This window comes from Mus pahari, chromosome 18, assembly GCF_900095145.1.
Source record: "Mus pahari chromosome 18, PAHARI_EIJ_v1.1, whole genome shotgun sequence".
Classification (NCBI taxonomy): Eukaryota; Metazoa; Chordata; class Mammalia; order Rodentia; family Muridae; genus Mus; species Mus pahari.
In genome coordinates, this window is record NC_034607.1 from 26,363,368 (window position 1) to 26,375,443 (window position 12,076).

Consider the following 12,076-nt stretch of genomic DNA (forward strand, 5'->3'; position numbering starts at 1 on the left):
GCGCCACCACGCCCGGCTTCTGGAGCGCTTAATCAGAACTTTGTGATATATAAGGAAATAAAATGAATCATTAAGTTTTTTTCTACTTATATTGGTAAAATAATTTTACTGGGTACTGACAATATTACATACACATGACCAAATTTAGATACAGCAATTCACAAGTACACTCATAATTTGAATTTAATCTACAATTTACTTAATATTCATAGATATGAGTTTACTGTTTGTTTTTTCTTACAAGGCTTCAGTTTGGAATTTCTATATTTTGTAATTTCCTTTTGATAGAGGTTTAGCCTCTTAACAATTAGAATTCAGAGGTCTTAGTGGAAGTTGAAATTGAGTTGGCAAAGAAATACAATTTTCCACTTCTAATGTTTCTGGAATTTTTCAAATTTCTCACGTGGAATTTTGAAAGGTCAAGATATGGAGAGATAAATTACACTAATTTCATTTTATTTCAAGCATATATGGCAAATTTATTTCACCTGAGATTTGTCATTGGGCAACCCTCTACCTTAAAGAATGTTTACTTAGTCCCTGTTTTTAGTTTAGTTTGAAATTCTGAGTTGTATAAAAATTAACTCTGTAAAGATATTTATCCTGGAAGCTTTCAAGATTTATGTTTAAGGAACTGAATTCTCTGTAGTGGTCTCCATCACTGAAAAAGAAAGTTTCCTGAATGAGATGTGAAGATTACACTTAAATGTGGAAAACTTTTCTAGAATATTCTTAGGGATTATGATGGTTTAGTAAATCAGTGTTTGAAGACTTTCCTCCAAAAATCATGGCTTTATTGAATAGCTAGGTAGGTTTCCAGTGCCTGAAATGATTCCTTTCTTGTTAAGCGGATCTTAAGTATGATTAGGGAGCTGTTAGAGACTTTCATGGTTATGTGTGTTACTGCTTAGCATTATCTTCCAGAGCTGTATATTAATGTAGTTCATTGGCATAACAGCTGGGAGTATCACAGCTGGGAGTACTGCTGGTTGTCTCCCTTTTTTGGCAGTGGGGTGAGGGAAAGTATTTGCATAGCACTATAAAACCTAGTCCTCAGGGAAGAGGCATTCAGGTTAGTTCCAGCTCAGAAGTTTCTGGTCTTCTTTCTGAAGTGCATAGTCTTCAGCAATAAGACCTTGTTCTGCAACTCCAGGGGAAACCAAGGATAACTCTAATAGACTGTATGCTTTGTGCAATCCTGGCAAATATCTCAAATATTGCTTCTTGTGTCTGGTATTGGGGTTTTGTTAGGTGTGCTAACAATAAGATATCAACCTATATTAATATCCAGAATCACATGTGTTATAGCTTTTTTCTTTAGGTACATTGTTAATTTTTTGATTCCGTGTAACTTCCTCGGACATCTTTATTGTCATTTTATCTACTTCTCTCCTGTATTTATCTCCCATCCACCTCTAATCCATCAAAATTTAGATTGTGGAGCCCAGTTGCAGAAGGTACATCTACAAAACACTTCTGTCCCTAATGCTCAGGGAACATTGCAGAAGAGGGGAGAAATTGTAAGAACCAGAGGATCAAGGAGTTTGGTGTGGGATTATGTTTCCTGGTAATGTCAGAAGCTATTGCCAAGTCTCAACAATATTACTGCTGAAACATGAGCTGAACAAGAACAGCACGAATGGACATGCCAAATTGGATGGTTGAAAAACCCAAGAGGTCTTAGCCCTACACTGTGCACTGAAGAGAGTAAAGAAAAATTGGAAATGGGATGGGTGGCCTTCCCCAAGGAAGAGCAAACTGACCATTTGTCCAGTGCTAATGCTCATTCACTCAAACTTGTGTACGAGTAACATTATAAGGACTGAGCAGGTTATATTTTGAAATATAAATGTCTATACATCATATGCATGCAGTAAAATCAATGGAAAAAAAAGAAGTCATGGATTTGAATGTAAAATTTTGCTTACATTTATTAGTATATTCAGTGAGATGTAAGGTGCACCTCCCAGCATGCACACGTGATGAACAAAGGACACTTTGCAGGAGACAGGTCTCTCTTTACACCTTGTGGGGTCTGAGGATGAAACTCATGATGTAAGCCTTGGCAGCAGGTGTCTTGACCCTTGTTGCTCCCCCTTAGCCAACTTCATGTACTGGAAGTATGTGCAGAAGTGGTAGGCTGCAATTATACTAAAATATAGAATAGAAATTCTTTCATATTTTTGTAATACTTTTAATGTACCTTTGAATATTCCTAGTGAGAGGAAAACATTAAGGGTCATAATATTTGTTCCTGGTTAAAGTAAACTCACTAGTAAGTTCAGGAATTCTTTATTTATTTCCTTCTCCCTTTCTTTCTTTCTTTCTTTCTTTCTTTCTTTCTTTCTTTCTTTCTTCCTTTCTCCCTTTCTCCCTTTCTTTCTCCCTTTCTTCCTTTCTTTCTTCCTTCCTTTCTTTCTTTCTTTCTTTCTTTCTTTCTTTCTTTCTTTCTTTCTTTCTCTTTCTCTCTCTCTTTCTTTCTCTCTCTCTCTTTCTCTCTCGTTCTCGCTTTCTTCCTTCCTTCGTTTCTTTATTTCTTTCTTTCTTTCTTTCTTTCTTTCTTTCTTTCTCTTTCTCTTTCTCTCTTTCTCTCTCTCTTTCTCGTTCTCGCTTTCTTCCTTCCTTCCTTTCTTTCTTTCTCCCTTTCTCCCTTTCTTCCTTTCTCCCTTTCTTTCTTTCTTTCTTTCTTTCTTTCTTTCTTTCTTTCTCCCTTTCTTTCTTTCTTTCTTTCTTTCTTTCTTTCTTTCTTTCTTTCTTTCTTTCTTTCTCTCTTTCTCTCTCTCTCTTTCTCTCTCGTTCTCCCTTCCTTCCTTTCTTTCTTTCTTTCTTTCTTTCTTTCTTTCTTTCTTTCTTTCTTTCTTTCTTTCTCTTTCTCTTTCTCTCTTTCTCTCTCTCTTTCTCTCGTTCTCATTTTCTTCCTTCCTTCCTTCCTTCCTTCCTTCCTTCCTTTCTTTCTTTCTTTCTTTCTTTCTTTCTCTTTCTCTCTCTTTCTCTCGTTCTCGCTTCCTTCCTTCCTTTCTTTCTTTCTTTCTTTCTTTCTTTCTTTCTTTCTTTCTTTCTTTCTTTCTTTTTTACTTTTTTTTCTTTCTACATATTTTCTTCATGTAGTTTTGTATATTGTAGAACTCTCTCTGTATTCCAGGCTGGTCTCAAACTCACAGACATCTGCCTGCCTCTGCCTCCCAATGTGGGGTTAAAGTTTGTGCCACTATTGACTGGTTTCTATGATCACTTCACTGAAGGCAGTAAACTATTTTGGCAAAACTCACTAAATTTCGTTAAAATCTCCACAACTGAATTACTTAGCATGAAAAACAAAATATTGTGTGCTAGGAAAGTCTCCATCCTTTCCACTAGTAATAATATTTTGTTCTTATATAATCGTGACACAAGTCTAATCTTTTTTTAGAATTCTTGGCAAAACAAAGTTTATGTTGTGATTTACACAGTGGTAGAAAATACTTTTCTAAGATTTTATAATAAAAGCTTGGTTTTAGTTAAGATATTTAATTATTGCCCTTGTAGAAATGTATATACATGATTGAGAATAAGATATAGAATTCATAGACGGCCAAGAAGCTAAATCAACTTTGATGTTTATTGTGATTCTTTTTAATCTGAGGATCTTAAGCTTTTAGCATGGTTGTGATCTTTGGTATATCCAGGTGAACTTCATTCAGTCTTTGTCCCACTGTAATGATTCTAAGGATTGTAAATATCACTGAGTTACCTCTGAGAAAAGGAAAACAAGGACTGAGTCAAAGGGAATTTGGTTAGCCCAAAATATTATTATATAACTAATATCCCTAATTCTAAGTTTTTTCATGTTCCTTTGTTCTCATTTTGTATCTCATATTCCACTTGTATCCACTTAATTTTGCTTTGTTTTGTGCAATATTAAGGACTTTGTTACCAAATTGAAGTATATTGCTGAAATAAATGTTTTGATTCGAGAACCAGCAGAAACATATATTAGATATTTAGTAAAACAATCTAAAGAGCATGATTTGCTTATGAGTAAGAAAATATATCCATGCATATACAAGCTCGCAGTTAGGTAAAATTGACTGAAGTCTTTGGATCTGATTTATACTTTTGATCGCCTGTATTTCTTGATTCCTCTAGGTGAGGGGCTTTTCCTTAACCAAGTGACCTAACTCTGCTTCAGTTTGTCATGCACCAAGAAAATGAGTGTGTAGAGGCTAGCTATTTTTAGATCATGTGAAAAAGCTAAAGTGAGACATGAATCACAGGACTATGTATAAGAAGAAAATGGAAAAATAACTGAGATATCCAGCCATGCCTATTCTAATATGAGCATTCCTGCATGCACATACACGTTTACACACATATACACAGGCTTTATTCTCAGATGTTGTAACAGTAAGATATTATTATGGTCACATGATAAACCCAAGAGTACTTTCAGAAAAAGATTTAGCTAATAATGCTCAAATGCTCTATTCGCAGTGGTCTGCAAGCTGGATGCTGATCCGTTTTGACTTACAGTTTATTCCTACTGTGGCTCTTTTCCTGTGTGATGAAAAAGCACCTTGACTGAGTAGACAAGATTGCCCTGATGCAAATCACAGTAGGGAATCCATTTCTGATGGTTATTGCGTTGGAAATAAAAGATCTTAACTTGAAATTTCTCTTTTTAATAATTTTTTTTAAAATAAGATTTTTTAAAAAATTTATTGTGTGTATGTGAGAACACTGTTGCTGTCTTCAGACATATCAGAGGGGAAGACATCAGATCCCATTACAGATGGTTGTGAGCCATCATGTAGTTGCTGGGAATTGAACTCAGGACCTCTGGAATAGCAATCAGTGCTCTTAACTGCTGAGCCATCTCTCCAGTCCTTAATTAATAAAATTCTTAACCATTGGGTAATTTAGGCCAGCGTGGTGTACTTGCATATTAGAGTTTATATTTAAGCAAAGATTTCAGCCTCAGAAATTATTGAGCTTTTTTTCTTTGACTGACACAAATGTTGAGCATAGTTTAGAAAAGCTTGCATGAATTTATGTAGGAAAGTCCCAGTCCCACGATAGGAGGTAAGGTATAATTTAAAATGTTCACAAAATTAGAATAATCCAGGCAAATGACAAATACCTCTAAAAAGAATATGCATCCCCAACTATAGCACTTTAAAAATGTTTTCACAGCATTTCCTCCCAGATGATTATATTTATCTTTTCAATTGTCAGCACTGTGGAGAATCCTAGTAGTTGATAAATTGATTGTATCAGCCAGAGTTCATTTTAAAGGCAGAATCTATAGCTTGGAGAGAAGATGGAACATGATAGTAAGTTGCCAATTGTGACAGAGAACATTATGGTCCAGGCATTGTCCAGGCAACAAGAAGGATTCTGAGGCTAAGGTATAATGGCTGACTTAGTGTGTTGGAGATTAGATAGAAACTTGTGGTGGAGTTAACACTCCAAGTTTGAGGTGCAGACCTTGCTAAGATAGTCCAATGTTGACCCACCTGATGACAGAGTACTTATTGTAGTTCTGTGTTGGCAGATTTTTTTTTCTCAAATCAGGCCCGAGAGTGTTGGAGAAAGGTGCTCATTATCAATTGGTTCTCCAGAGCCCTTCAACTATAACCAAGTGAGATGGGTGAGTAGGGAAACTGTAGGCACTTAGTACCTTGTTCTGCTGAGCTGTGATACTGCAGAAGCTAAAGGTGCTGAAGTGTATTTAAGGTGCACACCAGAATACAAAGAGGACCTCCTTAATTCCTGTGATATTTTTTTTCTCCAGTGTTATCAGCAAAACTGCCATTACTAATATAGAAAAGAAATAAGAAACAAAAAGAAAGAAGGAAAGAAAGAAGAAACAAGTATGTAAGGGGCTCTTCTCATTTTTTATGTGTTTGGAACTGAAGAATAATAAGATGACAACTAGCACAGCCTTCGTTAATGTTTTTACAGCTTTTCATTACCAAGTTACTAGTTTCCAAGGTTTCTACCTGTGTTATTAAACATGGGCATGGCATCTAAGTGACTGCTTTAAAAAGTTTTAAATTATTCTTGTTACATTAAAATTTATACTTACTGGGAATCATAAATTGGTTATGTGAAAATACTATGCCATTTTTATTTTATTTTGCACTTATTATTACTTATTCGTAGCACATATCCACTGAGAAAGTGTCAATTTATTGCTATTATTTTATTCATATATGGCAAATATTAAAATAAGCACATAGCATAAAATCAAGTTAGCTTAAAATTATATTTAAGAGAAATTCATTGTTCACAGAATATAGAGGAGGTTTCTCAAGATAAAAAATTATATTAATAGATTTACCACCATTAAAATTAAATAATTCTTGATACAGTTACTTTTAAAGAAATCTGAGATTTTATACTATGGATGAAATAGACTCCTACATTATAGTCATACCACTAACCTGAAGTGAAGCTCAAACAAACACATTATCTTATTAACCACACATTTCCTACCATTGTTCAATGATTACCTTGCCCTTTGATATTGGTCCAACTGAACAGAGAGACTAGAATGGTTCCTCTCTACCTATTACCATTAAAAAGAAATAATTTTGTTTCATCTTCTAGCTGATGATTGAGTAACTTTTGACACCCAAAAGTTATCATTGAAACTCACTGTCATATTAAAATTATGTTTAGAGAAGATGCTTCCAGCGTCTCAAACCATCTTGACTGTGTTTTTTTTTTTTTTTTTTTTTTTTTTTGGGGGGGGGGGCATGTGACCAAGGTGACCAGCTTAGACGACAGGGATGGAGCTAGTGGGTTATTCCTTGTCCAGAACCATTCTGCCTGACATCTGATTGACATTCTGCAGGAATCATAAAGCTGCTGCATGTGCATCCTCACCCACTGTCATTTCCTTTGACCATAATAGACTATATCTCATTAAAATCCGAGCCAGGATTCCTTCCTTCCTTTACTTGCTTCTTCTCAGCCACATCAAAAAGGAAAGTTTCTCAGTAGCAGGTTGTATTTAAATATTTAACCACATATGTGTAACTACATATTGTTAAATTGTTATATAAACATGCATATATGTAATAACAACAAACTAAAAGGAGGGAGGGAGAGGGGATGGGGTTTATGGGGAAGAAACTGGGAAGGGGGGTAATATTTGAAATGTAAATAAATGAAATAACCAATAAAAAGTGAAAAAACGGTTTTGAATTTGAAAGAGATCAAGGAATATATATGGGGACATTTTGAGCAAGGAAAGGAAAGGAAAGGAAAGGGGGCATGATATAACAATCAATCAATCAATCAATCAATCAATAAATAAATTTTTCCCCTATGGAAAAATAACAAACTTTAAGATTTGGAAAAGAAAGAAAACAGGCTTGGAACATATTTTATACTACTGTCATTTAAGTTTAGTTTTTCTTTAAATTTTTTTTTTAATTAACTGAGATAGAATTACATTACTTAACCCTTCACTTTCCTCCCCCACCCTCCTAGTGGCCCTCTAACATCTTTCACTCCTTCACCAACTCTTTGGTTTATCGACTCATTTTCTTTGAATATTCTTATCACACACATATAATTGTAATATATATGCATGTGTGGTTTCAGGACTGTTTTTCTTCTTTAAAATAAGTGTTGATACTGCAAAGAGAAAAGCATTTTCCAGGACTGGCACTCAGCTGACATTCCTGGCTTATGATAGACAATGACTTCATGTAAAAGAATGCCAGGTATGCCTTTGGGCTTTATATTAATTTGTGAAACATTTCTTTCATTATGTTTCCTGTTCAAAAATTATGCACATTTGAATCAAAGCCCAGTGACAGTGTCTAGTAACTGAAAAATATTTATTTCTCCTTGGAAATCATACCTGCATAATTACTCAATCCTTGGGGAACACAGCCAAAGCCTAGAATGATTCTTATTTTTTTGTTTTTTGTTTGTTTGTTTGTTTGTTTGTACGAGACAGAGACACAGAGAAAGAGAGACAGAGAGAGAGACAGAGAGAGACAGAGAGAGGAGAGAGAATATGATGCTGTGGGAAACAACTCTTTTATAGCTCTTACAGACTATCTTGTCATGTTTTGAATTGCCCTCTGCCTTGCTTGGCTGCATTCTCACCTGGTTTTCTGTCATTAGGGTTTGCATCATATGATAGCCCTAAGCCACAGAGACCTGCTTCTTTTCTTCATTTACTCCAGCCCTCTCATATCATGTCCATCTTGCTCTGGCTTGTTCTTACTCTGGGAGTAATGGGGTGAAGTTAATATGAGACAGTTAACTCCCAATTACTCAGGGGCTAATTATCCAGTCTATTGATTGCATGGTCCAGCCTTTGCTTTTCTTGTATTTTAAAAGGTGGTTGACTGCCCATTAGCACTTAAGCCACATAAGAGTAGCAGGTGGAGAGGGAAAGTAATAAAATTCAAATCTATCCGTGCTGTAGCTTATTAGCAGTGCTAGTTAAGAGTGTAGGTGAATGGAAAATATGTGGTTTGGAGACACCTGTAGATTTAATTTAGTCTTATTTTTCCTTGTCATCCCTTACCATGGATAATTGAATTGACTTCATTACCTTATGTTCATATGGTTAGTTCTCAGAAGTTGGGATATTTTATTGCTATGGAGCAATGGCTTAATTGGTACTTAAGGCATTTAGGGAGCTCTGGGTAAGCTGCATAATTTTCACTCTCCAGGAAGAAAACCAAGGGATGGGGGATTGAAGCTGAAGAAGGGTACTTTGTGGAATACTAGGAAATGATGTTTTATGGCTGTTTGGTCTGAGTTCACAGATGCACAGATGTAATAGAATGACCTAATTAGGATTCATAATATAGAGTAGATTCTTACAGTGGCTTCTGGGCCTTGAATAACAGACCATTAACAGCTTTTTCTTTAGAGTTGGTTTGGGTTTGTGTCGGAGGGTCTTGCTTCTTCTCTAGGTTTGAGCTTGAGACATGTACATAAACATGTATGCAGATACAAACACACACAGAACACAAACACACACACACACACACACCCAACCCCCCAACACACAAATGATCAAGTAGAATGTATGGAATATAGGACAATCAATACTCACTGATCAGTTTAATTCAAGTTGCAATAGTAATACTTATTGAGGTACTACAATACTAGTAACAAATTCTCTAAATTATGTTTAATACTGAAAAAAGAATAAGTAAAATTATACTTAGGACATGACCATTCAGCACATTGTTTAGTCAATACACTGCTATAAGTTTTTCTAACATCAAATCTTATTTTTGTAACATTGTTTTTTGTGGTAGGGAATCTAGGAATCAATGAATGATCCTGCAACCCTTTATGTTACAACTAGAAAAACATAGTTCCACAGAGTATAAGCATTATAACAAGTTTTCCCATCCACAGGGAAGATGTTCATGCAGTATGAGATGTAGGACCAATAAGTCTTAACTCAACTGCTGTTCTTTGATATCTGATTTTACTCTAAGAAGTTACCCTTTTCTTTCCTCTCACAAACCTGTGTGGTATTCACTGCCCATGTTCTTACTCTCCTAATTAGAAATGAGAAAAAAAAAAAAAAGCAGGGTTTGAAACACAAAAGACATGAAAGCATCATTGATTACAATTAATCTTTGGTACTATTCAAATGACAGGAAGAGACTTAAGTAATGGTCTTCACAGTGCTATATATTGTAGCTAAGGTAGCTGAATGCCCAGAAAATATCATGTTATCTAGAAGTGAGAATAGTCACGTCTCTGGGGCACGGCTACCTGACATAAACTAAATCCTCGAACCCTGTTTGCATTCAAATACGGTCACACAAATAGAACTGTAAGAATAAATACTGTGTTATTTCTAAGCCATTCTTTCAGAAAAAAAAATATATAGTTGGTTTTGCCACATTTTCCCTTCCAACTGGTGAATGCAGGTGTTTGGAAAGCCCCAAGGTATGGACAAGCTGCAAGTCCCATAGATCCAGGATACCTGAAGCTCTCCTGACAGAGATACTAAACTTCTATGTAGATGAGAAGAATGCTAGTGTTGTTCTAAAGAATTCGAGTACTGCTTGTTTCAGGCCACATGAAATAAACTGGCAATCCCTGAACCACAATGTATGCATATGTTTGCTTAGGAATATAAAATTCACCGACACATATCATTATATGCTTGAATGCCAATAAATGAGAAAATGTAGCACAATGACCAGGAGTTCAAGGGAAATCTCAAATACACAGCAAAGTTAAAACCAGCCTGTGCTACATGAGCCTCCATGTCAAACAAGCATACAAACAACAGAAATATATTATAGGGGTAGTTTATTTTGAAGAGATTTCCTGTGGTTATCTAATGAGCTCAAATTAATTATCTCAGTGATACTCAAATACAGCTTTGTAAAAGTCTTATAAATGAATATTTAGTTATGATGAGACATTTACATTTGAAATAATCTATGTTAAATTAATAGTGAGAAGAGCACTTAGAAGAAACTATACAGAGTGTGTGAAATTTTATAAAGCAAAGTAAGACAATGGTAGTCTATCAGATTATTTTAGTAAACATAGTATTATTAGGTATAACTATAAAATGCACACATGTTATGAAACTATAAGATCCATGCTGATTATTGATATTACAATGAAATTTGCTGATTTTTGTTTGCTGCTAATTTTCTAAATTATTTATTTATTTTATTTACATGAGTAAATATATCATATGTAGTTTTCTTCAAAGATATCGAAAGAGGGCATCAGATCCCATTACAGATGGTTGTGAGTCACCATGTGGTTGCTGGGACTTGAACTCATTTCTGTAAGAGAAGTCAGTGCTCTAAACTGTTGACCCATCTCAACTTGTTATTTAATTAATGCTTCAAATCTATGCTAATGTTGACAGTTTTCTTTCTAGTACTCTTCACATAATCTTTATAGAAATGCGAATATATTTTACTTCTTTTAATTAGTTACTTTATATCTCAAGTGCTGCCCCTCATAGAGGCCCTTCCTCTCTCTACTCTGCCTCTGAAAGGGTGGGGCCCAGGCTGAGTAACCCTCACCATGGGGCATCAAGTCTCTTCAAAATTAGGCTCATCCTTTCCACATGAGGCAGGAGAAGGAAGCCTTCTGCTATGTCTATGCCAGTGACCTCAGTACAGTCTGTGTATGCTTTTTGGTTGGTGGCTCAGTCTCTGAGCCAGAATCCCAAAGGGGTCCAGGGTAGTTGACTCTATTGGTCTTCCTGTGGTGTTTCTACCCCTGTCAAGGCTTTCAATCCTTCTCCCAAACTCTTCAATAAGGGTTATGACTTTTGCCCAATGTTTGGCTGTGGGTCTCTGCATCTGTTTCAGTCAGCTGCTGAGTGCAGACTCTCAGAGGACAGTTATGCTAGGCTCCAGCCTGTAAGCATAACAGAGTATCATTAATAGTGTCAGGGACTGTGCTTGCCCATGGTGCAGCAGCAGATTTTCATTCATTCTCCTGGCCCTCTGGCTCTCTTTCCTGTCTTTTCCCACACAAAATCCTCTGCCCCAATCTCCCTGCCTTCTCTCTCCCACCCATATCCCTCCCTCCCTCTGCCTCCCCTACTATTTTGTCCCCGCTTCTAAGTGGAATTGATGCATCCTCACATGAGCCTTCTTTCTTGTTTAGCTTCTCTGGGTCTGGGTTTTTACCAAGGGTATCCTGCATTTTAAGATTAACATCCATTTAACAGTGATTGCATACCATGCATGCTCTTTTTGGGTCTGGGTTACCTCACTCAGGATAATACTTTCTAGTTGTATCCTGTTGCCTGCAAAAAGCATAATATCCTTGTTCTTAATAGCTGAATAGTATTCAGTCATGTAAATGAATCACATTTTCTAGATCCGTTCTTCAGATGAGAACATCTGGGTTGTTTCCAGTTTCTGGCTACTAATATTAAAGCTGCTATGAACATAGTAGAACATGTGTTCTTGTGGTATGTGGGAGCATCTTTTGGGTATATACTCAGGAGCTGTATCACTTTGTATTAAGGTAGAACTATTTCTGAGTTCCATGAATCACCAGATTGATATCCAGAGTGGTTGTACAAGTTTGCAACTCCACCAACAATGAAGGAGCATTC